The sequence below is a fragment of the Nomascus leucogenys genome, chromosome 22a, assembly GCF_006542625.1.
Source record: "Nomascus leucogenys isolate Asia chromosome 22a, Asia_NLE_v1, whole genome shotgun sequence".
Taxonomy (NCBI): domain Eukaryota; kingdom Metazoa; phylum Chordata; class Mammalia; order Primates; family Hylobatidae; genus Nomascus; species Nomascus leucogenys.
The window spans coordinates 7130992-7153674 of record NC_044402.1 but is presented as its reverse complement, the minus strand read 5'-3'; the positions used below and the strand labels follow the sequence as shown (position 1 = coordinate 7153674).

General features: G+C 44.2%; 1 non-coding gene across 1 annotated transcript; it reads left to right on the top strand.

Moving 5' to 3' along the window:
- The first annotated feature begins 5792 nt into the window (after nucleotides 1-5792).
- On the top strand, nucleotides 5793-6875 carry LOC100582430. Its single transcript, XR_004028048.1, has 3 exons — nucleotides 5793-5992; nucleotides 6321-6396; nucleotides 6668-6875. It is a non-coding gene; the product is annotated as a putative uncharacterized protein C14orf177 (transcript).
- Nucleotides 6876-22683: the final 15808 nt, after the last annotated feature.

The window sequence follows — 22683 nt, the reverse complement described above, 5'->3', positions numbered from 1 at the left end:
TCGGAGTTATTTGTTTATATGTGTTTCCCATAAACAGCATTTTGCCATATTTTAGTAGGTCTGTTTTTGATGAGTTTAACTTGTTTTATATTGGAATTATTAAAATTTTGGATTTATTTCTGCCTTCTTAATGTTTTCTATTTACTCTACTTTCCCTTTTTTAAATTTTTCCCCTTTCCTTCTGTTAGATGATTGAAATTTCATTTAAGCAGTTTTTTTTTTATTTCTACTCATTTGGAAATTATGCATTTTCTTTATTTATTAATGGCTCTCAAAAAATGTAAGTCACCTATTAAGTGCTTTTTCTGGAAGGCAGAGCTATCATCAGTGTCTTGGCATCTTCCTGAGCAAGACAATCTGCAGAGTCCACTGCCTCCAAATAACTCTCCTCCCCATTTCATTGTTGTCTAAAATTTAGCTCCAGCTTGTTTTTACATTTTATTTTTATTAATCACTATTACATCATGTATCAAATAATAGACTCAATAAAAATTATTTACTTTCATTTTCAGCATCTAATTCCTTTCTCCTGGGTTCATATTTCTTTTTGCTAAAGTACATCCTTCAGGATTGGCAATTTTCTGGTTAAGGGCTAGATAATAAATAGTGCAAGTTTTGCCAAACATCTGGCATCTGTCGCAGCTTCTCAGCTCTGCCCTTGTAGCAGGAAAGCAGCCACAGGCAACGGGGAAGCCAGAGGGCATGTTTATGTTCCAACAGAACTTTACTTATGGACAACAAAATTTGAATTTTATGTAACTTTCATTTGTCAGAAAATGTTAATCCTTATTTGATTTCATTTCAATCATTTAAAAAATTAAATCCATTTTTAACCCAAAGACCATACAAAAATAGGTGCTCGCTGGATTTGGCCCACGGGCCATGGTTTGACGATGGCTCTAGGTTGTGTTGTTCTTCCAGAGAGGGTCTGTGGTAATGTGCTGGTTTGTCTATGTCTTTAAATTTCTTTATTTTATATGATACTTACTCTTGAAAACTACCTGGAATGAGTAAAGTATTTATGACAGAAAACTGTTTTCTCTTTGAATATATTACTTAATTATTCTTCTGTCATCTAATATTCCTGATGAGAAAATGATGTCAATATTCATTTTCATTCCTTTGCAGAAAATGTGTGTGTGTGTCTGTGTTTGTCTGTGTGTATCTGTGTGTTTTCTAGATGACATCAGCTAGTTCTTGGAATACCCACGTGGCACATTTGTAGAGGTCTCCTGTGCTCTCTTCTATTCATTTGCTTTTCCTAGAAACCCCACTGAAATTGTGTCACAGGGCCACCCATCTTCTATGTCCCCTAACTTTTCTAATGTGTTTTCTCTTTGTGCTGCTATGATCTTGGAGGTTTCATCTGTCCAGCACATCTTTAAAGGTACTTTTGTGATTTTCAAAAATGTATTTTCTTTTTTTTGAGACGGAGTCTCGCTCTGTCGCCCAGGCTGGGGTGCAGTGGTGCAATCTCGGCTCACTGCAAGCTCCGCCTCCTGGGTTCATGCCATCCTCCTGCCTCAGCCTCCCGAGTAGCTGGGACTACAGTCACCTGCCACCAAACCCAGCTAATTTTTTTTGTATTTTCAGTAGAGACGGGGTTTCACCGTGTTAGCCAGGATGGTCTCAATCTCCTGACCTCGTGATCCGCCCGCCTCGGCCTCCCAAAGTGCTGGGATTACAGGTGTGAGCCACCGTGCCTGGCCCAAAAATGTATTTTTATAGATGGAATTTATCACTGCCTTCCCTAACTTCCTGTTATTATTTCAAGACTTCTTTTCCTCCAGAGCCTTCGTTCCTCCTGCCATGGTTGCTTCCTCTGCTTTCTTTCAGGATATTAAAAAACGTTTCACATGTCTTTTCAGATTCTCTAAGTTCCCTTCTTTTCACCGGGTATATAGTCCTCTGTGCTGTGTTTTTGTTTGTCTCACTTGGGCTCTGTCTTCCTCCAGTGTTGTGTAATTCTTAATTGTGAGGTCATCACCACCCTGGGTGATTTCCCTTCTCTGAATTCCAGGAACCTCCAAGATGCATTATCATGGCTATAAACACAGGTTCTGTACGTGTCTAAGTTCAGCCCCAAACCCACATGATGAACTTATTTCCAGACAGCTCCTACTCTTATGGTGGCTCCAGACCCTACCCCATGCAGAAGGTGCTTCTCAAGTTCCAGGACCAGGGCTTCAGCCACAGCACTCGGTAGGCAGACACAGAGCAGTTGCAGACTCTAGAAATGAGTGGGGGTAGATTTTCAGTCCCCACTGCAGGTTTGCTGTCCTTTGCCACACCTAGATTGCCAGATGTGGTCCCCTGCCCCTCCTAGGACCTGAAACCCTCGATGCAGCCTTGTGCATGGCTCTCAGCTCTTTTCCCTACACCCTCTTAGGCCCCAGTGATTCAGCCCCTAGTAATCATCCCAAGCACCCTCCTTTCCAGGAAATATTTCCATTTCTGGTATCTGTAGATTGCCCATTCTTGTTTCAGGGCCCTGCTATGCAGTTAGTATGACTTACTAATATTATTACCATCTTCCTTATGTGTTCAGAGAAGTGGGGAAAAGTTGTAGTATTTATTTGGTACACCATTCTACACTAAAATTCTCACTGCTTTGTGAATACAATGGAGTAATCACATCCATCTCTCAAGATGGCTTTAAGAACCGTATGAGATGAATGCTTTGGAATCCATAAAGTGTCTAAAATATAACAAATAGTCATTATTCTATTTCACATTGCAGAAAAACCCCACAGATACAGTGCCGATGAGAGAAATTAAGATTAACTGGGGGCAACACAGATTTCTGTGAATGCCAGTGCTGTCAGAAATTCCATGATAGTACTTTCCAGAGTAAAAGAACTTCAGGAAAAGTAAAAGCAGCAAATGGCAACACCCTCATGGAGATCTCAGATACATACCCTTGCATTACAGGATGCAAGAGGCCCTGCTATAAAGGCACTAACCTTACTTTGTTTAGTCATATTTCCAAAACACATTGATCATGAAAGCCTCTTTAACATAGTGACTAATGATGTGCAAGAATGAGCAAATCGCAGACTTATTAAAGAGTCTTGATTTTCTGAAAGACTGAATTACAGAAGAGTTCTAAATGGGACTTTACTGAGGCACAATACAAGCAATAGAGCTCATTCAAAGGCAGTCCCAAAATATCATATGAAGTGGTATATTGAAATAATTGCAATCCAAAATATTAGGTTGGTGCAAAAGTAATTGTGGTTTTCGCCATTAAAAGAATGGCAAAATCATGATTACTTTTGCACCAACCTAATAGCTCACTTTATTTAATAGTGCATCATAAGTAATAACTTGTTTTACACTTAGGAATGACTTGAAGAATCAGTAAGTTGAAAGCCTACTATGGGAATTCTTATTGAGACTAGGGCCCTAAGATGAGCCACGTAGAATGAGCTAGTGTTACAGATATGAGTATGAATAGTCATTCCAACTTCACTTAGTCTCAGTGTTATCTTCTATAAAATGAGAATGATTTTACTCTCACATACCAACCACGATGGCAGGTCATAAACATTTGGTCACTGTATAAATAAATGCACATTTCCTTTTGCTGTGGCCACAGCACCCACCCCAGTGTAAAGAGTCTATTGAATGTGGCTGGGGGGCCATGATTCATAGGAACCTGTAATCCCAGCACTTTGGGAGGCCGAGGCAGGAGGATCCCTTGAGCTCAGGAGTTGGAGACCAGCCTGGGCAACAGGGCAAAATCCCTTCTCTACATGAAATAACAAAAATTAGCCAGACATGGTGGTGCACACCTATAATCCCAGCTACTTGGGAGGCTGAGGTGAGAGGACTGCTTGAGCCCAAGAGGTGGAGGTTGCAACGAGCTAAGACTGTGCTACTGTACTCCAGCCTGGATGACAGAGCCAGACCCTGTATCACATAATAATAATAATAATTTTATTTAAAAAGAGTCAGCTGAGAGTGGTGGCTCAAGCCTGTAATCCTAGCACTTTGGGAGGCCCAGGCAGGTGGATCGCTTCAGGCCAGGAGTTCGAGACCAGCCTTGCTAACATAGTGAAACCCCATCTCTACTAAAAATGCCAAAAAAAAAAAAAATAGCTGGGCGTGGTGGTGCATAACTGTAATCCCAGCTACTTGGGAAGCTGAGTCACAAGAATCACTTAAACCCAGGGGGCAGAGGTTGCCATGAGCCAAGATCGCACCACTGCACTCCAGCCTAGGTGACAGAGCGAGACTCTGCTTCAAAAAAAAAAAAAGAAAGAAAAGAAAAGAAAAGAAAAAAAGAGTCTATTGAATGAGAACTGTAGGCATCATCCTGCAAAGTTATAACTATTAGTAGTAAAAGAAATACTATTTCTAAACCCATATTATGCCTTAAATCATACTAACAATTCTAGCTCATAACGAATCGCAAGTTCAACGTTTTTAAAAAAGGGAGGGCAGCCCAAAAATATTTTTTACTGGCCACCAGGCAGGGCCACTGTTTTCCATGGTTAGAGTGGTTGAAGGAGAGAAAAGGGAAGAGAAAGGAAAAAGAGAGAGGAGGGAGGAGAAGATTTAAGACTAGCGCACAGATTGAAATGGTTAATGCCTTCTCGGGCTGGAGAACAAGCGCTTTGACTGCTGAAGACTCCTCCCATCGCCGTGTCTCTAACTGTCCCCATGCAGATTGCAGGATCCACACATCAGAGGCACCTGCCACTGAGCTGGGTGTGAAATCTGAAGATCAGGTAGGGCTCAAATGCAAGATGATACTGGGAAGAGCATTTCAACCAAGCCAGGGTGAGAGCAAAGCCATGCGGCATGTGGGTTGGGATGTCATGTGGAAAGTCACAGGGATGAGGTTTGGAAAGCAAACTGGGTCTCAGCTGGGGACAGAGTCTACAGCAGGCTCTGGGTTGTGGACACTGCCCATGGACAAAACAGTTATGATGAAATTTCATATTTTGAATAGCTTTGTGTATCTCAGAGTGCATTTTCATACCTCAAAGTCATCAGGTCCCCCAAATAACCTCCTGGGTTCACCCTGTTAACTCTATTACACAGAGGAAGAGACTGAGGTTCAAGAGGGTCATACAGCTAATAAGTATCAGAGTTGGGAATTGAATCCAGATCTTCTTAGACTACCTTCAGGGTGCCTTTTTTGCACACAGCGTGGCTTAAAGATTTTTAAGCAGGGTAGAGACAGGATGTGAGACCTTGGGTGGAATCAGGGTGAGACCTTGAGGCTGGGCGAGAAGGTCAATATGAAGAATGGTCTAGAGCAGGCGTCTGCAAACAGTATCTGTAAAGGGCTTTGCAGTCGGTCGTTGTTGCATATTCTTCTTTATTTTTGTCATGTGGTTGGTTTCTAACAACTCTTTAGAAACGTAGAAATATTCTTAGCTCAAGGGCTATGAAAACAGACTAAGGGCTGGATTTGACCACAGGCTGTCATGTGCTGACCCCTGCTCTAGAGCCTGGATGTAGGGAGCCATTCAGAAGGCTGTCAAATTACCCCATGTGAGGAGCAGGGAGGGCCCAGGCTGAGATGGAGAAGAAAGATCCAGAGCCCGTTCTGCAAGGAGCCTGCATGAGTTAGGGGCTGGTGGGGAGGTGCAGCAGGTGAGGGGCCCCTGGAGGAGCCACTCCCTCCACAGTGCCTGCAACAGGCTGGGGGCCCAGCCCAACACTAGCTCCTCACTGAGCACCCCCTCCATGCCTTTATTAACCAGAGTGTGGAGGCAAGCACTGAAGGCCCGTGACCAGGCGTGGGAGCCACGGGAATCAATCTCTTTCAGTAGGATTGGATGCATCGGAAAGAGCCTGGGGCAAGGCTGGAGGCCACAAGAGGAGCTGCCAGGGCCACATAAGCAGGGAACAAAGCCGATGATCAGACTCCCATCAGTGGGCCACCTTGGTGAAGGGAAATGCCCAAGTTCTCAGCACCTGCGGAGCCTAAGACATAACAAGCAGCATGCCCTGACACTCACCAAGGCCAGGTGCTGTGGTAAGTATTTCCCATACATCGCCTTGCTTATAAAATTTCACTATATTCCCACATGGGACTAACTATGGCTTAGAAAGGCAACCACTGTGGTAGAGAGTGACAGAGACTTGCCGACTCTGCTGTCCCACAGCCTTTTCCCAGGAGTGGAGGCTCAGACCACAGGCTTACTCCACCCAGCCTCCTTTTCTGCCCCTGTAAAATCAAGACCATCATTGCAAAGTGAGGGAAAGGGGAAGAGTCAGCCAAACACTCCAACCAGCGCCTGACACCAGGTACATGATTGATGTTTGCAGGGATGTCATTGGGGTTCTTGCCCTGTATCACACAGCTAGCAAGGAGTACAGCCACGACCTGAATCCTGATAAATCATTAATTGATCACAGGAAAAAAATGGACAATTCTAAGTTTCTAGATTTCCTCTACGGAAAATGAAGCTATGAGTCCTTTTGATCTTCAAGAGAGGATAAAATGAGATAAGCATTTGATAGAGCAATTTACCATAGCAAGGAGTGCTTCTGCCTGGTTCAAAGATGATTGTAGCATGTACCTGGGGGCAGGAGTGAGGTCACTGTCAGAGAGGAGCTGGCCTCTATGGATGCTAGATACGATGTGCACTTGGCAGAGAGGGAGGCGGGGAGGGTGGTGAATATCCTCAAGAGGCTTCCCTGTGTCCAGCACCATTGCACGTTTCAATCCCCCTCCACGTAAGTGCTCCACCTGTTTCTGTACAGAAGAGAAATCAGAATGCCAGAGAAATGAAGAAAGTTCTCCAGGGTCATGTAATCACCAAATAATGTCTGCTTTGACCATCTCTGCATTTTGTGCTACACCAAGATTTAAGCAGCTGTTCAAAGAAACAGTAGAATAGATGTCACAGATGTAACTATTCTTGAAAGGTAGTCAGATTTCATAGATGGAAAGACTGGCCTTTTCCATTTGCCTCCTCCAGACCCATAACTTGGATAGGGGGGCTTTATTGTCCATGAGGCTTATGCATGTGTCAGAAGAATGTCCAAGCAGAGGAATCTAAGTGGCAGACCCCCCAGGATAGGAAAGAAGAAAGACGCTCGTGCTGACACTTCCAGAACACTGTTCACGTTTTGTGACATACGTGCTTGTCGAGTGATCTTAAGACAGCTGGATGTCTGAACCATGCAGTAATAGCAGAGAACCTGAGGAGGGAGAAGCTTTCCAGGATGTTCTGAGGGCTTATGCCGAGTGCAGGCTTTCCTTCCTGCAGCATCCCTGAGTCCAGAGAAGAAATCACCCCCGTCCCGTGGGCCAAGCACTCACGGCAACGGCGCTTTGAGTTTGCTGTGCTTAGATTCACTTGTGGAACTTGCTAAAAATATAAAATTCCAGACCCCACCTCCCAGGAATTCCCCAACTTTGCATTTTTCTAAGGCTTACTGACCAAGTGATTTGGAGCACATTTGAAGAGACATTGTCTCGGGACTCCATCGCATCCTAGAACTCATTAAACAATTGCAAGTGCCTAAAGAGCTCCTAAGAAAGAGTCGGGGGTGGTGTGGAAGTGTAGAACAAAGGGATGTATCGAGGGTAGGAAGTCTCAGAAACATCTTATTAGAAGGTCTCATTTCAGCTGACTCCTGAGCCAGGAACCGGGAACAGTCAGGGTAGGGTCTTCCAGGCAGTGGAAAGTCTGATCCAGAGCAAGTTTGGAAGCAAAGGGGATCGCAGCATATTAGAAAACCCGAAGGAACATAAAGTCGGCTGGGTGCGGTGGTAATCCCAGCACTTTGGGAGGCCGAGGTGGGCGGATCACCTGAGGTCAGGAGTTCAAGACCTGCTGGGCCAAAATGGCGAAACCACGTCTCTACTAAAAATACAAAAATTAGCCAGGCGTGGTGTTGGGCACCTGTAATCCCAGGGACTCAGGAGCCTGAGGCAGGGAGAATTGCTTGAACCTAAGAGGTGTAGGTTGCAGTGAGCTGAGATCGAGCCACTGCACTCCAGCCTGGGTGACAGAGCAAGACTCCATCTCCAAAGAAAAGAAAAGAAAAAAGAAAACATAAAGTCTAGTGTGGAAGGGGCAGGAAGGGAAGCTGGAGACATACTGGGGATGGAGGCAGGGGTCTGAACGGGGAGGCACCTTGGAAGCTGGTTAAGACGTTGGATTCTATGCCGAAGTCCTTGGGAAGCCGCAGGAGTTTTGAGCAGGGGGATTACATGACCAGGCTTGTGTATTTAGTTATTCTCGGTACTTTGTGGGCCATGGCTGGGGAAACGCAGCGTTCCACTGAAAGGCTGCCTGCCATAGTCACCCAGGTGACAGAAGCGAGTGGTTTTAAATAGGATGGGGACGTAGAAATGGACAGAATAAACAGACATGAAGGGTATCTAGGAAGTAAAGTCCACGGGACGTGGGAGAAGTTTGTATGCAGGAGAGGAAGGTGTCAGCATGGCCTCTCAGATATTTAACCTGGGCCGCAGTTATGTCACTGGGGACATTTACCCAGATGATGAGTACAGGGGTGGACCAGGTGTGAGCACCACCAAGTCCAGACCGGGACCTCTCACTGCTGCTTCCTCCAAATCGTACAAAAGGCTCAGCACATGGGAGAGGCTGAACATGACTGTGAGAATGGTAAAGAAGGATCCAGAGATATGTGTGGGTAAGGTTGCATTTGGGACCCCTGTGACATACCCTGGTGGAAATGTCAGGTGGAAGAGCTGTCTGGACAGGGGTACCTGGGTTACCTGTCTATCCCAGAAGAGAGGACTGGGGGGAGCTACAGGTCCCTTGGAGTCATCAGGATACATAGACAGTAACCTAAAGCATGGAAGCACTTGAGATAATGAGGGAGTGTTTTGACTAAACTGTAGAGAGGAAGGGAGGGGAATGGAAAAGAAGGGGAGGAGAGGGAAGAGGAGAGGAGGGGTGAGGAGGCCAGGGGAGGGAGGAGAAGAGAGCATAGACTCAGAGTTGAAAAAGCCAGAGATGGAGAACAAGTCTGGGAGGGAACAGAGAGTAAACAAACCAAATTCAAGGTGAGACTGGATCTTGGGACCCAAGAGAAGCCCAATTATCAGAACTGGACTCCATATGAAGATAAACCACAAAAAGCTTTAGTCAAGTTTGCATCTGGATGAAGCTACTATTTATTATAGAGCATCATCCACATTTTCCCTTAACTTTGCACATTGGAAAGGGCTAAGGGTAATTTATAGAAGACCTACATGGTGCCAGGCACTTTGATAAATGTTATCTATAAGTGAAACTTTGCAAGGCACTGTGCTAAGCATTTCACAACATTATCTGATTTAATCCTCACAGTCATCCTGTATGGTGGGTATTATTATCCTCACTTTTCAGAGAAGGATGCAAAATGTTAGAACGTTTAAGAGACTTGCCCAAGGTCACACAGCCGAGTGTTCCAGCCACGATTTCACCCTGGTTCCCCAGGTCCTTCACAACATGTCTGTCTTTGCAAATGTCTGTGAACAATAGAAAAGGAAAAATTTCCAATGATTAGAAAAAGAGGAACTCAACAGTGCAAAGCCAAAGTGTTCATTCCTTTGTGGATGAAGAAATGGAGCCTTCGAAAGCCCGTCCCTTCCTCCCACAGGCTGATATGAGCTCAGCCATGCCAGGACCCCAAGGCTTCCTTCCTGGGCCTCTGCTGAGATCTGCATAATGCCTGCTCGGCTACCTGAGAGCTTTCTCTGCCTGATTTATGGGTGTGTTTCTTGTGCTTAGATCATAAATCTCCACCCCCAGGACATTTCAGTTCTGGTATTTATTGACCAAAGACATCTTGTGTTAAAAAATGCTTGAGATTTTGCCAGCTAATCACTACAGAATATTTAAGAAAACACTGTCTCCTCTGGTAAATGAAATTCCACAAGTAGTTGATTTTGCTGCTGAGGCAAAATACCTTCCCTGTCTACTATTTTTCAGCCTTGTTTTATTTTGTTTTGTTTTAATAGAACAGGTAGATTTTTTCCTATGTGTCTCTTTACCTCCTCCCGAGCTCATCAAGGGAGAATGGAGAAGAGGAATTGTCGAAAGATATTTCCCTCAGGGCCTAGAAGAGTTTTTGATTCTTTTGAACCAGAACTTTTGGCCAAGTGCATCTCAGAAGCATTCAGGTGGCAAAACACCTGGAGAAGAACTGTGAAAGATAGATGCCTTCAATGTAAAAAAAAAAAAACCCAAAGATGTAAATGTGAGCCCGATCTGCTGCTGACAGCAGATTCTAGTATAGACAAGCTTAAGACTTTAAAGAACATTATTGGAGAAAAAGTTCAGAAAACTCATCAATAAGCTTTGCTTAGCATGAGCACACGTGTGTCCTTGTGCATGGCTGTTAAGACTTGGAAAATACTGTCAATGGTCCATGTTAATGACGCTTTATCCACTTTAAAGAGAAATAGTGTTTCTACCTGGAACATAGTTGATAACCATTGCTTCAGATAAAGGTTTCAAAAAGTCTCAAGGCTACAGGACTCAGGAAGGTCAGAGACGCAGGGGTGGTGTAAGAAAATACAGAAACCATTAAGAGTCACCCTAGGACTTTGGGGACTTGGAGAGCAGGTGTCTCTTTTCAGAGACAGCCACCCTTTAGGTCCAGGGGTCTCCAACCCTGTTGACATGTGAACTCAAGCTTTGTCAGATCTTCTGGTCTCTCAGTAGAAGCAGAAAATTCTCATTTTAATGTGGCAAATCCAAATGTTAGATGTTTATTACTAATTACAAAAAAAAAAAAAAAAAACAGTGTGAAGGCCAAACAAAACAAATCTGCAAGCCAGACCTAACAAAGCCTACTGGCTCTGGCTGTGGCCAAGGTCAGACTATGATTGGCTGTGGACTCATGGTTCATTACTAGCAGTTGCTGCTTTGCAGCATGAGAGGTTGGTCCTTGACTTTCTATAATTATTCAGATTGAGTGCTTGTGGTTTGTTCAGAAACCTGAAGCTTTATGAAAGCAAAAGAGGGACACCAGAGCTCAGTCTCCGCTGCCTGCCTCCTTTCTGCTGCTACCCTAAAGCCTGCACTGCTCCGCAGGGGCCACCCTGACTTTTGCTTTGCTTTGGTGTTAGGTTTGATGTTTGCTCCACTTATGATGATAATGATAACAACAGTAGCAGGTTCATTGAACACCCATCACCCGTGAGTTGTTGTGTTTGGTTCTTCTCCCCATCATCTCATCCAGTCTTCACTTTAAGGTTAATGCTAAGGTTACCTTCCTTCCACAGATGGTGATATGATTTGGATGTGTCCCCACTCAAATCTCATCTTGAATTGTAGCTCCCATAACCTCCACGTGTTGTGAGAGAGACCCGGTAGGAGGTAATAGAATCATGGAGGTGGGACAGGTCTTTCCTGTGCTGTTCTCATGATATGAATTAGTCTCACAAGACCTGATGGTTTTATAAAGGAGAGTTCCCCTGTGCACGCTCTCTTGCCTGCTGCCATGTAAGACATGACTTTGCTTCTCCTTGCCTTCTGCCATGATTGAGGCCTCCCCAGCCTTGCTGAACTGTGAGGCAATTAAACCTCTTTTCTTTATAAATTATCCAGTCTTGGGTGTGTCTTTATTAGCAGCATGAGAATGGACCAATACAGATGGGAAGCTCAGACAGGTTGAGATGCCTGCCCAAATCCACTCACCTGGTGAGTGGCAGATCCAGGATTCAAACCCAGCTTTGTCTTTCTTCAGGGCCCATCCTCAGGTCCTGCCATACTGCCTGTCTCTGCACAAAGCTGTGCTACTTTTAACAGCTTCCCACTGCACCTGCCTGGGCTCCACAAGTCCCCTGCAGCCCAGATGGCCTCTGTGCACTAGGGTCTCCAGCCTCAAGGCTCCTCACTGTTCTTAGCTTTTAGTTTTCTGCCCCAAACGGGTGACTTGCATCAGCCCTGCCCTTGATGGGCATGAGGCATCCCCCATTTCTGTGTGATATATCCTCACTTGGGGGGCAGAGGATGCGTCCCTTGAATTGTCTTGTAGTTCACAGAATGAGGCCCTTTGATCAGTTGTGTGAGGTTCTCCACCAACTATCTCTGTGACTTTGCACTGCTATTCATCTAATGGTAGAAGCTGAACCTTAGGACTCAGATTTAGACAATTCTCTCTCCTTCATTTCCCACCCAATCTAATCACTTTCCAAACCCTGTGGATTTCTCCCTGCACATCTCTGATACCTAGCAGCTTCTCTCTAGGACCACTCAGCAGCCCTGTCTCCTGTTGTCTATCTCCAAGTTGTCTATCTTGTCTCTGTTCATCTAATGTTGACCACTTCCAACACATTCACCATACAGCAGCCATCATGACCATGAAAGTCTGATCAGGACTCTGCTCTATATACAATACGTCCATGGCTCCCTACTGGTCTGAAGGTAAAAATCTCAGCCTCCACTCTCGGCAAAAGCTGATTCCTAAGTACCTGTCTCTTGACTTTCTCAGATTTCAGTTCAAAGGCCACTTCCTTCACTACCACACTAATTCAGGATGTCTTTGTTACCTACTATTGAAGTTCTTGGACTTATTCTTTGTGGCATCAATCGCCCCTTTTATTAAATAACTGATTGCATAACTGGGATAATGTCTGCCTCCCTTACAAAAATGTAAGTTTCACAAGGAAATGAATGGAGTTGTTTACTGTTAGATTCTTAGTGCATGCAAAGAGTTTGCAGAGAAAAGAGAATGAGGAAAAAGGAATTTCTTCTTCAAGATACGAATGAGAAGTATAAAGTCCTTTTACGAAAAGTGAATTGTTTCACTTGTTCACTTGATGCTTGACAGATGTTGACAAGCAGCAAACATGGCATCTGGAACCCAGTAGATGCTTAAGGATGAGACCTATTCTTGTTTTGACCCCAGATCCATCGCTTCATTAAATCACAGGCATAGGCTCAACTCACTGCATTTCTCTTCTTTGCAAGTGTGATGGTATCATTATATGCATAAGCCCCAGGTCCAGAATCATCTTTCCAACCAAACGCTAGGGACATTTTGAGATTTGGAATCTTAATATTTGGAAGGTAACATCAGTTCCTTCATTTGAGACATTTTTTAAATTTGGATTTCATTTGATAACCATCATCAAATCCATTCCCCTGAAGATGGGGACATCATCCATTGGGCACAGTATACCATCTCTTCCCAGAGCATACACATCAAGCGGTGTTGGGAGGAACCAGCAGGCAGTGTGTGTTGTATCACCTGCCACATGGCTTGATGCATGCTTCTCATCACCCTACTTTTTTCAAATTAATAAATGAGTGATGAGAAGGTACACAGGACTTTTCAGGGAGGCAAAGAAAACCAATTAGGATGTGCTCAACTCTGGCTACTTCCACACATTCAAGACTCTAAATGAGGTCAAAGAAAAGATAACCAGAAAAATAAGATTCCATAGTGATGCCTTTTCATGCCATGATAGTCATCCCTCCTTTCACACTATAGAATTGTCTGAGCTGCTGTGACCCCTGAAAGAAGAGGGGGATCAGGGTCAATTTTCACCAAGGCTGACTGGAGACACCTTGTTTGTTCTTTTGTAGTTAAGGATAGTGCACTGCCTCATATGCAGAGTGGGCTGTGGTCATGAACATCCACGGAGTGGGAAGAGGCTCAAGCTCCCATTATATGGCTTTAGTAGGCATAAGAAGCTATTGTTTAAAAGAAAAGTCTTCTTTTTCAAAGTACTATTTGTTGGAGGCTCAATAGGTATTGAGTGCTATGCTAAAAGCTTTACATGCATCATTTATTTAATTCTTTTTTTCAGAATATTATTTTTATTTATTTATTTTCTCCTCCAACTTCTTTTTTAGGTTCAGGGGGGTGGTACATGTGCAAGTTTGTTACATAGCTAAACTGTGTGTCACTGGGGTTTGGTGTATACATGATTTTGTCACCAGCACAAGAAAAAACATGTCCCTTCTCAAGAATACAGCCCTATTTCTGACATAATCCACTAAAATAATAATTCCTAAAAAATAAATTTATTTCAATATGAGCAAGACAGCATACCTGCAAATTCAATCTATAAAACTAAAAAACTTAAATTGTAGTTCTTACTGCTTAATTCAAATAGTAATCAGTAAGCATAAGTTTATGCTTAAATTCAAGTTTATTTTGTGGTAGTCCTTAAAATTACAACTAAGTAATTTGTCTGTCTTTCTATTTTTTCGGTTTATTTGAATCAATAAAGTAATTTCATCTCTTTCAGAAAAAAATAAATACATGAACTTGGATACCTTGTATAGATTCTGTTCCTATTAGTAAATGTGGGACCTTTCGCCCCAGTCGCCTGCCTGAGAACTCAGAGTTGCAATGACATAAAAGCAATTTGCTTGAGGATTACAAAGGAAGGGACCAAAATCTATCCTCTGAGTGCATGTGTGGGGCTCACTTGATAAATAGCATCATCTTCTTCAACTTGTAGATGTTACAGCTCTGATAAGTTTGTTCGGGAGAGGAATTTGGAAACAGGCTTGCGTTGAAACGCAGGGAAAATGCAGAGGGAGAGAGACACGACTGCTCATCACCCAGAAAGTCTGCATGCCCAGGCTCTGCCATTACCCATTAACAGGAGACGGGCGTAATTACATGGCAGCCCGGGAGAGGTCTCTGACTGAAAAACCCACCAATAAAACTGTCCGGTTCCTGGTGAAGCTGTCTCGATCCCTTTCCAGAGGAGGCTATGCATCCGAGTAACCTTTTAATGCGCCTCTCTTCCTCTTGCTGATACATTGGATCATTATTTATTTTGTTTTCTAATTAGTTAATTAGGCTGGTGTTGTGTCTTAAGTCGAAAATCCTGTTGTTTAGTTACTAGAAAATGGCTTTTTGTCTGTTTGGGGTATTTTGCAGGGTAATGGGGACTTATTAATTGAGTGTCTGGCTCTGGGTGAAGCTGCTCAGGGACACACACTGTGGATTTTCGGGGAGTAAATTACTCATTAGCTGCGGAAGGCTGTGTTCAAAACAAGAGCACCTGGGTGCAGGCGAAGTGCTGGTGGACACTTTCAGTTGTCATTTCATCTCCTCATGTTTATGTGGCAATTTACAGTTTGCAAAGCCCGTTCACTTAAAATAGCTCATTTAGTCCTAAGTAAGGAGGCTTTGGAATGCATTTTATTACTTCTAATTTACAGATGGGGCAGCTGAGGGTCTAGACCGTCTGCGGCTGGCTCACAGGCCTCGCCGTCCTGCTAGATAAGCTGTCTGTTAAATTGGGCAGTAAAGAGGAAAACAAAAAAGAGTGAGCTCTGGACTAGAAGGTCCTAGGTTTGAATTCAAGTCCCTCCACTTTTATTTTAACCAACAGTCAGGATGCCACTAGCCAGTCGTCTGTCTAGACCCAGATGCTGTGCATGGATATCATCGGGCCCCTTGCTGCCCAGGAGGACTGGGCTGACTGGCATCCCTGGGAACTTTAGCAAACCCCTGGCAAATGGGAGAAATTCCATTTACCTTGAAAGACTCTTCCCAGGTTGAGAGACAGCATCTGTCAAACACCACAGGTGGCGTCTGGAACCTAGTGGGTGCTTAAGGATGAGAGCTGTTCTTGTTTTGACCCCAGGTCCATCGCTCACTTCATTAAAACACAGGCACAGGCTCAACTGCCTCCATGACCTACGTTTTTGTCAGGGCTCCTCTGCAGCCTTTGAGTCAGCCTCCTGCTGTGGTTCCACATGCTTTGCTCTCTGTGCTCCTTTGTCACATCCTTCCTACTGGGCTCTAGTGGCTCTCACATGCTCCCTTCCAAAACCAACTTCTTTCTTCTACTGGTAACTTGGGCTCACATGGCAGTACCTGCACTAAGTGCCAAGCAATTCACCTTCTGGCTTTCATGTATTCCATCTTATTTTCACACAATGCAGTAAGGTGGCTGTGTTAGTTTTCTAGGACTGTGTGGAACAAAATAACACAGATGCCTAACGAAAGAAACAGGATGTCTTCGACAACAGAAATTGATTCTGGGACGGTTCTGGAGGCTGGAAGTCTGAGGTCAAGGTGTTGGTAGGGTGGCTGCCTCTGAGGCTGTGAGTGAGAATGTGTTTTCCATCTTCTTCCTGACTTCTGCTGGCTGCCAGTCATCTCTGTCGTTTCTTGACTTGGAGAAGCATCGCTTGATCTCTGCCTTCCTCTTCACATGGCGTTCTCTTTGTGTGCATGTCTCCATGTCTAATTTCCCCCTTTTGATTAGGATGCAAATCATACTAGATTAGGGCCTACCCTACTGCAGTGTGACTTTGTCTTAACTAAGAACATCTGTAAGGAGCCCATTTTTGAATAAGTTTCAATTTTTGAGGTCCTGGGGCTTAGGGCTCCAACATACAAATTTTGAGCAGACATAATTCAACCCATAACAGTGGGTCTTATTTTTTTTTCACTGCTCAGGTAAAATAAATAAATAAATAAATAAATAAATAAATGAATCTCAGAGAAGCAATGCATGCCAGGTCTGGGAACTAGTTTTTGGCATGGCTGTTCTAAACCAAGTCTCCCCAACAATTCCAAGGAGCAGAGTCTTTCTTTCTTTTTTGACAAACGGCCTCTCTAAAAACCAGAGAGGCAAGGCAGGCATTGGTCTGGAGCTGAAGGAGACTGGCAGCAGGTTTCCACATGGCTGGCATTTGCCATCCCTGCTTTGGATTATACCTATGAATGTTTGAGGATCTTCTTCGGAAAAGCACTGGAGGTGTCTTCCACACAGTCGGGAGCCTGGTTTTCCCTCTGGTTTCATTAGGTCTTTGAGGTTCATGGACAAGCTGCTTCCCGGAAGCCCAGGCCCTCTCTGCCTCAGGTGTGTGTTCACGTGGCATCTGGGCCTTCTGGGCTCTCATCACACATCACATTCGATCTTCCTGAAACATGACCCACGTTGGCACATCCTGGGGCCCTGCTCAGGCTGTCCCTGAGCCTGCCAGCTGCTCTGTCTTCCAGAGTGAGCTAAACACAATCTCTTCTCCTTCGCAGGCCCCACCAACTACTCCCGCAGGCAGCGTGAATGCTTCCTTCAGCTTTCCTTTCTGCTAAAAGGCTACTTTATATCACCTCCTCCACGGATTGCCTTGGAATTATTTTGGCTTCTCTTCTTGCATCCACCATTAGACTATGTCCTGCTTATAGAAATACATTGACTTTGAGTTTATGTCCCCTCCGGTAGGTTCATCTTTGTCTTTCCAGCACCACGCATAGGTAACTTTGCAAATAACAGGGGCAGAACAAATGCCATTCAAGAATGGTTGTGTTTATACCTGGGCACTGATCTTCAATATGGATACTGAAAAAAAAGTTTCTGCTTTAGAGACGTGTTATCAAAACCATTAGAGGGAGAATTCAAACTCAAGTCTTAGGAAGGACAGTTGAAAGAAGGACCAAATTTCATCCTAATAAGTGGCTCAAAGGGCCTAAGATCACAGGCTTCTGATTGGAAAGGCTGTGCTAGGTCAGACAGAGTGAATGCCACCTACTAGTTACTCTATCCTACCAAGAGGATTCATACACAGAACTTAAGGGAGTCAGGTTTTAGTTCAACATGCAGAAGAAATTCCTCATGGAGCTGTCAAAAAATAAAGTAATAAAACAATAAAACAAAACAAGAAGGCCATGTTTCCCCGATCCAGAATGAGTTCTCTAAATCTAGGGCAGAAGTTCTCAACTGGGGCAATTTTGACACCCTCGACCCCCACACCCAGGGGATTTTGCCAATGTCTGGAGCCTTCTTGAATTGAAACACTGTTGGATGGGGGACTGCTACTGGCTTCCAGTGGGCGGAGGCCAAAAATGCTGCTCAAAAACCTACAGTACACAAGACAGCCCACAAGAAAGGATTGTCAGGACCCAAATTTCTATAGTGCTGCAATTGAGAAACCTTGTACCAGAAGTATTTCATCCCAAAGCAGACCATGTATTGGTAACGTAGCATGAGTGTGAGAGTTTATCATGCCTAAGACTCACCAGGTAAGCTGGTTAAATGTCCATACTCTTGGGTTCCAGCTCCTAGGGATGTTATTTCAGTGGGTCTGGAGTAGGCTTGGGAGCCGGCTTTTCTGTTAACAAGAACCCCGGTGACCCTAAGTAGGAATTTGGGGCCCCCATTCTAAGAAATATTTTGCCAGATGACCTTTGAGGTCCCTCCAACCCTGTAATCTCCTGACTTCAAGAGAGAAGCAGCAGAAAGGTAAAAGGCATTTACCTGATTACCCACCTTCAGAAAATACTGGTTGAAGGGCTCAATTAATTAGGACTTTTAAAAAACTTGGAGATCTATTTTTTAATAAGAAAATGAACATAAGTGCAAAGCATCATGACTACTCATTATTTAATTTAATGATTTGTGAAGATTCTGTTGCCATGGTGACTGAGCGCTATTTATAAAAATTAAGAACATAAATTATAAATAATAATATTATTACAAGCAGAAGGGACTCGAACCTCTCAATCAGAGGGAATAATTTCCAGATGGAAAACAAAACAAAAAAACAAAAACAACAAAAAAACATTGTTTGCATTACATATGGGGAAGGGTGCTGGCAGATTTGCATTTCCACAGTGTTCTAGAGGGAGAAATCAGGTCGAGATGATGATTTCATGTCATTTGCATGACAGTCCATGTCTTTGTATTCTGCGGGGTGTATCAGATCTGCTGTGCGATTCAGGAGAGCGAGGGTGGGGCTAATAATGGTGTCAGAGAAAGCACAGAGGCAGGGCTGAGATGTCACCTCTGAGATGTCAGAGTCAGCACTCGACTACTCCACAACCCCTCACCATGGTGATACAAACCAGCTTCCCAGCTTTTCCTAGACTCAGGAAGAGTCGGGTCAGAATGCCTGCATTTACTGAGAGGCAGGCAAGTCCTCCATTGGACTGCAGTCATTTTCATTTAACCCACGTGTTCAGGCATTGTGTCCTAGGGTAGCTGAGGCCAAGGGAAGTGGGCCAGCCCAGGAGGTTGAGACAGAGGCCAATGGGGCAACACTGCTGCCCTCAGAGTTTGCAGCCAGACTCTGCTGCCAAGTGATTAAGGGTCTCTGTCATCAAGTGTGGGATCCCCAAATTAGGGAAAACCACTTCCACCTAGGAGATCCAGGAGAGGAACTGAGACCAAGTGTTCAACTGAGATCGTGTGCCTTGTGTTGGTGGTAAAGGCAATATCAGAGCCCAGGTATGGTAATTCTCAATCTAATGCCTGTCTGTGTGATCAGGCTTCTCCCCTTGCTGTCCTCCCAGGGCCCTCTGCGGACCAGCTACCACCACCAGTTGCTAATAAGCACTCCTGCCAGGGTCTTGGTGCTGTTTTGACAATCACCAGTGTGTTCTGGCTAGAATCAGGCTGGATTGCCCTAAGAGATTGCTCTGGTGGGGGACCATACAATGCCAAATCTGGTTACACCGCTTGTTTCGTAACACAGCTGATTGTTGATTACTAATCATGTTGACACTAGGGATTTCCGCATTAAGGCTCTTCCCCTTACCCATTGCCTGTCCAAACTCTGTCCATCCCACAAGGACTAAAGTAAGCCAACACTGACTCCAGAAATCCTTCCCTGATGCCCAAAACCACCCCTTGTATTTTGAGGCAACATGTTGTAATCAGAGGTCAGGGTGCATTTCTGACAGCAAAGCCATTGTGCAGATAAGAAAGTTTTGGCTTCTGCTCTTGCATTTGAATTGGTTCTGGACTAGCCTTGGCACACCAGCCTGCCTCAGGCAGACATGTGGAGGTCAAGCTTGGACAGCTATCAGCACAAACCCCCAAAGAGTGGACCCCAATATAATCCTCTTGTCTGCTGAATTACTTCAAATGAAGGTGCTTTGAAGGATTCAGAGTTAACCAAAACATACTCCAGGCACTGACAGCAAATGGAATGTTTACAGGATATAATTGCCTTTCCTAGACACGGCAAAGGGAATTAGGTCTCCACAGAGCCAGTGCTAGGATGAATACTTGTACACAGATGGGAAGCATAAGACGAGGCCTAGCAAAGCAAGTGGGTACATATTAAGGGGGAAAAAGTGCTTGAGCAATTGAATTCATCCCCTTTGACTTCACTCCTAAAGTTTTTATTTTATTTCTTAAAAAGGTAAGTTGGTTAAGCAATGAAAATGGGATATGCACTGTCCAATTAAAAAGCTAGCAAACATTTTTTGGCATAGGAGAGTTGTTCCCAACGTAGTTGACTCAAGGGAAAGAGATGGGGAAGGAGAAAGAGGCTTTTCTCCCAAAGTTCATCTGGCCACAGAAGCTAGGGACGTGCTGACTGTCCTGGTGTGGGTGCCAGACACCGGAGCTGCCGAGCAGAGCATTAAGGGCCTGTGTGCATGCAGCCAGCTTCTTTCTTGCTCTTTGGCTTGTAAAGGTCATAAGTAATACTGCTTTGGATCCAGGTAATCTCCTTAAGGCTTTGATGGTTATTCTCCCTCATGTCTCACTACAAAACCTTTTTTTGAGGAGTAGGAGAAAAATGGAGGTTATTTATACCAACTTATAAATGGGGACCTTGACCTCCAGAGAGGTCAGAATTACCTAGAAAGCTGTCCATCGGATTGTGTCCAGCATGACCTAACACCTCAGATCAACCATCCTTTTCTCACCATCGGATCTGCCTCTATTCTCAGAGTGGGGGAGCTTTCAGCAAAGCCAATGCCATGAGCCTATCACTGTCTCCTGCTTTGCCATCTGCCTCCAAACCTGCTGTATTGATCTCCTCACCTCTAGCCTAATTGATTGCCTGACGGCGTTCTCCCACTCCTTTCCAAGTCTGACAAGAAACACAGCCCTCCTTGCCTGCACACATCTTGGGCTTCCAGGGGCTGCATTCTGCATTCGCCCCTGAAAACGTGCCTTTCTGTCTTCTCTCTGGAGGAAACCCCAAGCCAAGTCTTGCTCCAGTGACTCTACCTGCATCCCCACTGGATTTGACCCTGAGATACAACAACCAGGCCACTTGTTCCTGGTCTTCTTGAACCCGTATGAGGAAAACGGCTTCCTAAGGATCTCCAGGCCAATGTGAGCCCTGCTGACTCAGTGTCTACCCTGGGAAATTCAAGCAAAATAGTTCTCCTGCATTTTATAATGAAACCACTCCTTGCTCTGATCTCATCTACCTGAGTTATCGATGACTAAGGATCAGACACATTTTATGATGTTGAGTATTTTTTCCAAATGACAGTAGGTAGAGGAAAAAAGAAAAGTTAAGGAATTTGACATTTGACTCATTGTATGGATGGATTGTATGGCAGGCAGTAACACCCAGCTTCAAGGACAACCCACAGGCCTGATAGCTGTGCAGCCATCTGACCTCAAGGACTCTGTGGAGAATCATGTGGATTTTCTTTGCACATTTGGCCTGAGTCTGTTTCCTCCACAGGACTTTACCACAGTCACTGATGCTGCCATAACCTGAACCCTTGTCTGTTCAGATCTGGATGATAATCCAGATGAACAGGGAGAGATTTGTTTTTATTTTTCCTCAAGGGAAAAGGAGGGGCATGGGGAGGGAAAGAGGAGGATGGGTTTGTTGGCTTGCTTGAGTCCCATAAATACTAATTCATCAAAGGTTAGAAAATAATTCATTTTCCACGGAGATATTGCAGGCTTCTTGCCCAGTGTTCAGATAAACATTTATTTAGGCAGATAGTTTATGAATTATACAGTGCTTTTTAAAAATGGGGTGATGGGGAAAAATTATAACATCCTGAAGTGCTTCCTTTGGTTCCATCAGAACCAAATGAAGAATTCCTCTGAAAGAGGCAGGTATTCCTGCAGTCGAGCTGCCCTCTCCTCCACAGCCACTCTTGGCCACCCACGGCCTGCACAGCGAAGGTCAAGGACTCTTGGACTCACAAAATAGCAGGGCTGAAATGGGCTGTTTCAAGAGCTGTGGACCTTCCTCCCAGGAAAATGAGTATATGCTTACACATCCAACAAGTTTTCCATAATTCCCAATGTGCACAGGCTGCTAGAAGCCCTCCAGGAACATCCTAAGAGTCCTTGCGCTCCAGTTAAAGGGTCCTGCTTCAGCTCAAATGCCTTATTTGATAGATGTGGAGATCAGGAGCTAAGCCCAGAGAGAGGCAATTCAAATTGTAAGTCCACAGGCAGCCAGAGCAGATGTAGGATGGAGCCTTTCTTATTCCTGATCCTCTTCCACCAAGAAAACAAAGAAAACCCAAATCCACAGGTGGAGGTCTAGCTGGTGGAGTCGGGGGTGGGGGGCAAAGTTAGGCCTGAAACAGAGTCACCCAGGTGTTGGTAATTGAGAATCTGGAGGGACTCAGTGCTTGTGTTGAGTCTAGAGATACCTTTGCATCCTTAGTGCACAATGCAACACCTGCTGTTATCATTTGGGAAATATTAGTTCAATTAACTCAATAACATAAGCTAATTTCTGTTCCATGCCAGAAGCTAAGGACACAAACATGAATAAGAAACAGTCTGGTAAAGAAGTCAGATAAAAAGAAAGGAAAAAAACTAAATAAATTAGATCTTCATGGTTTGTTATGAAAGAGGTTTAATAGAAGACATGGCAGTAAAGAGGAAAAAATAATTATTTCTGCTGAAGGTGACAAAAAGAAAAGCCTCATTCAGGAAATAAGATTTGACCCAGGTCTTGAAATACGAGTAAAAGAAAGGTCATCATATTGATTAGGGTCTATAACCAATTTAAATAATGAGAAGAAACAAAGAAAAATAAACAGAAGGGAGGAAGA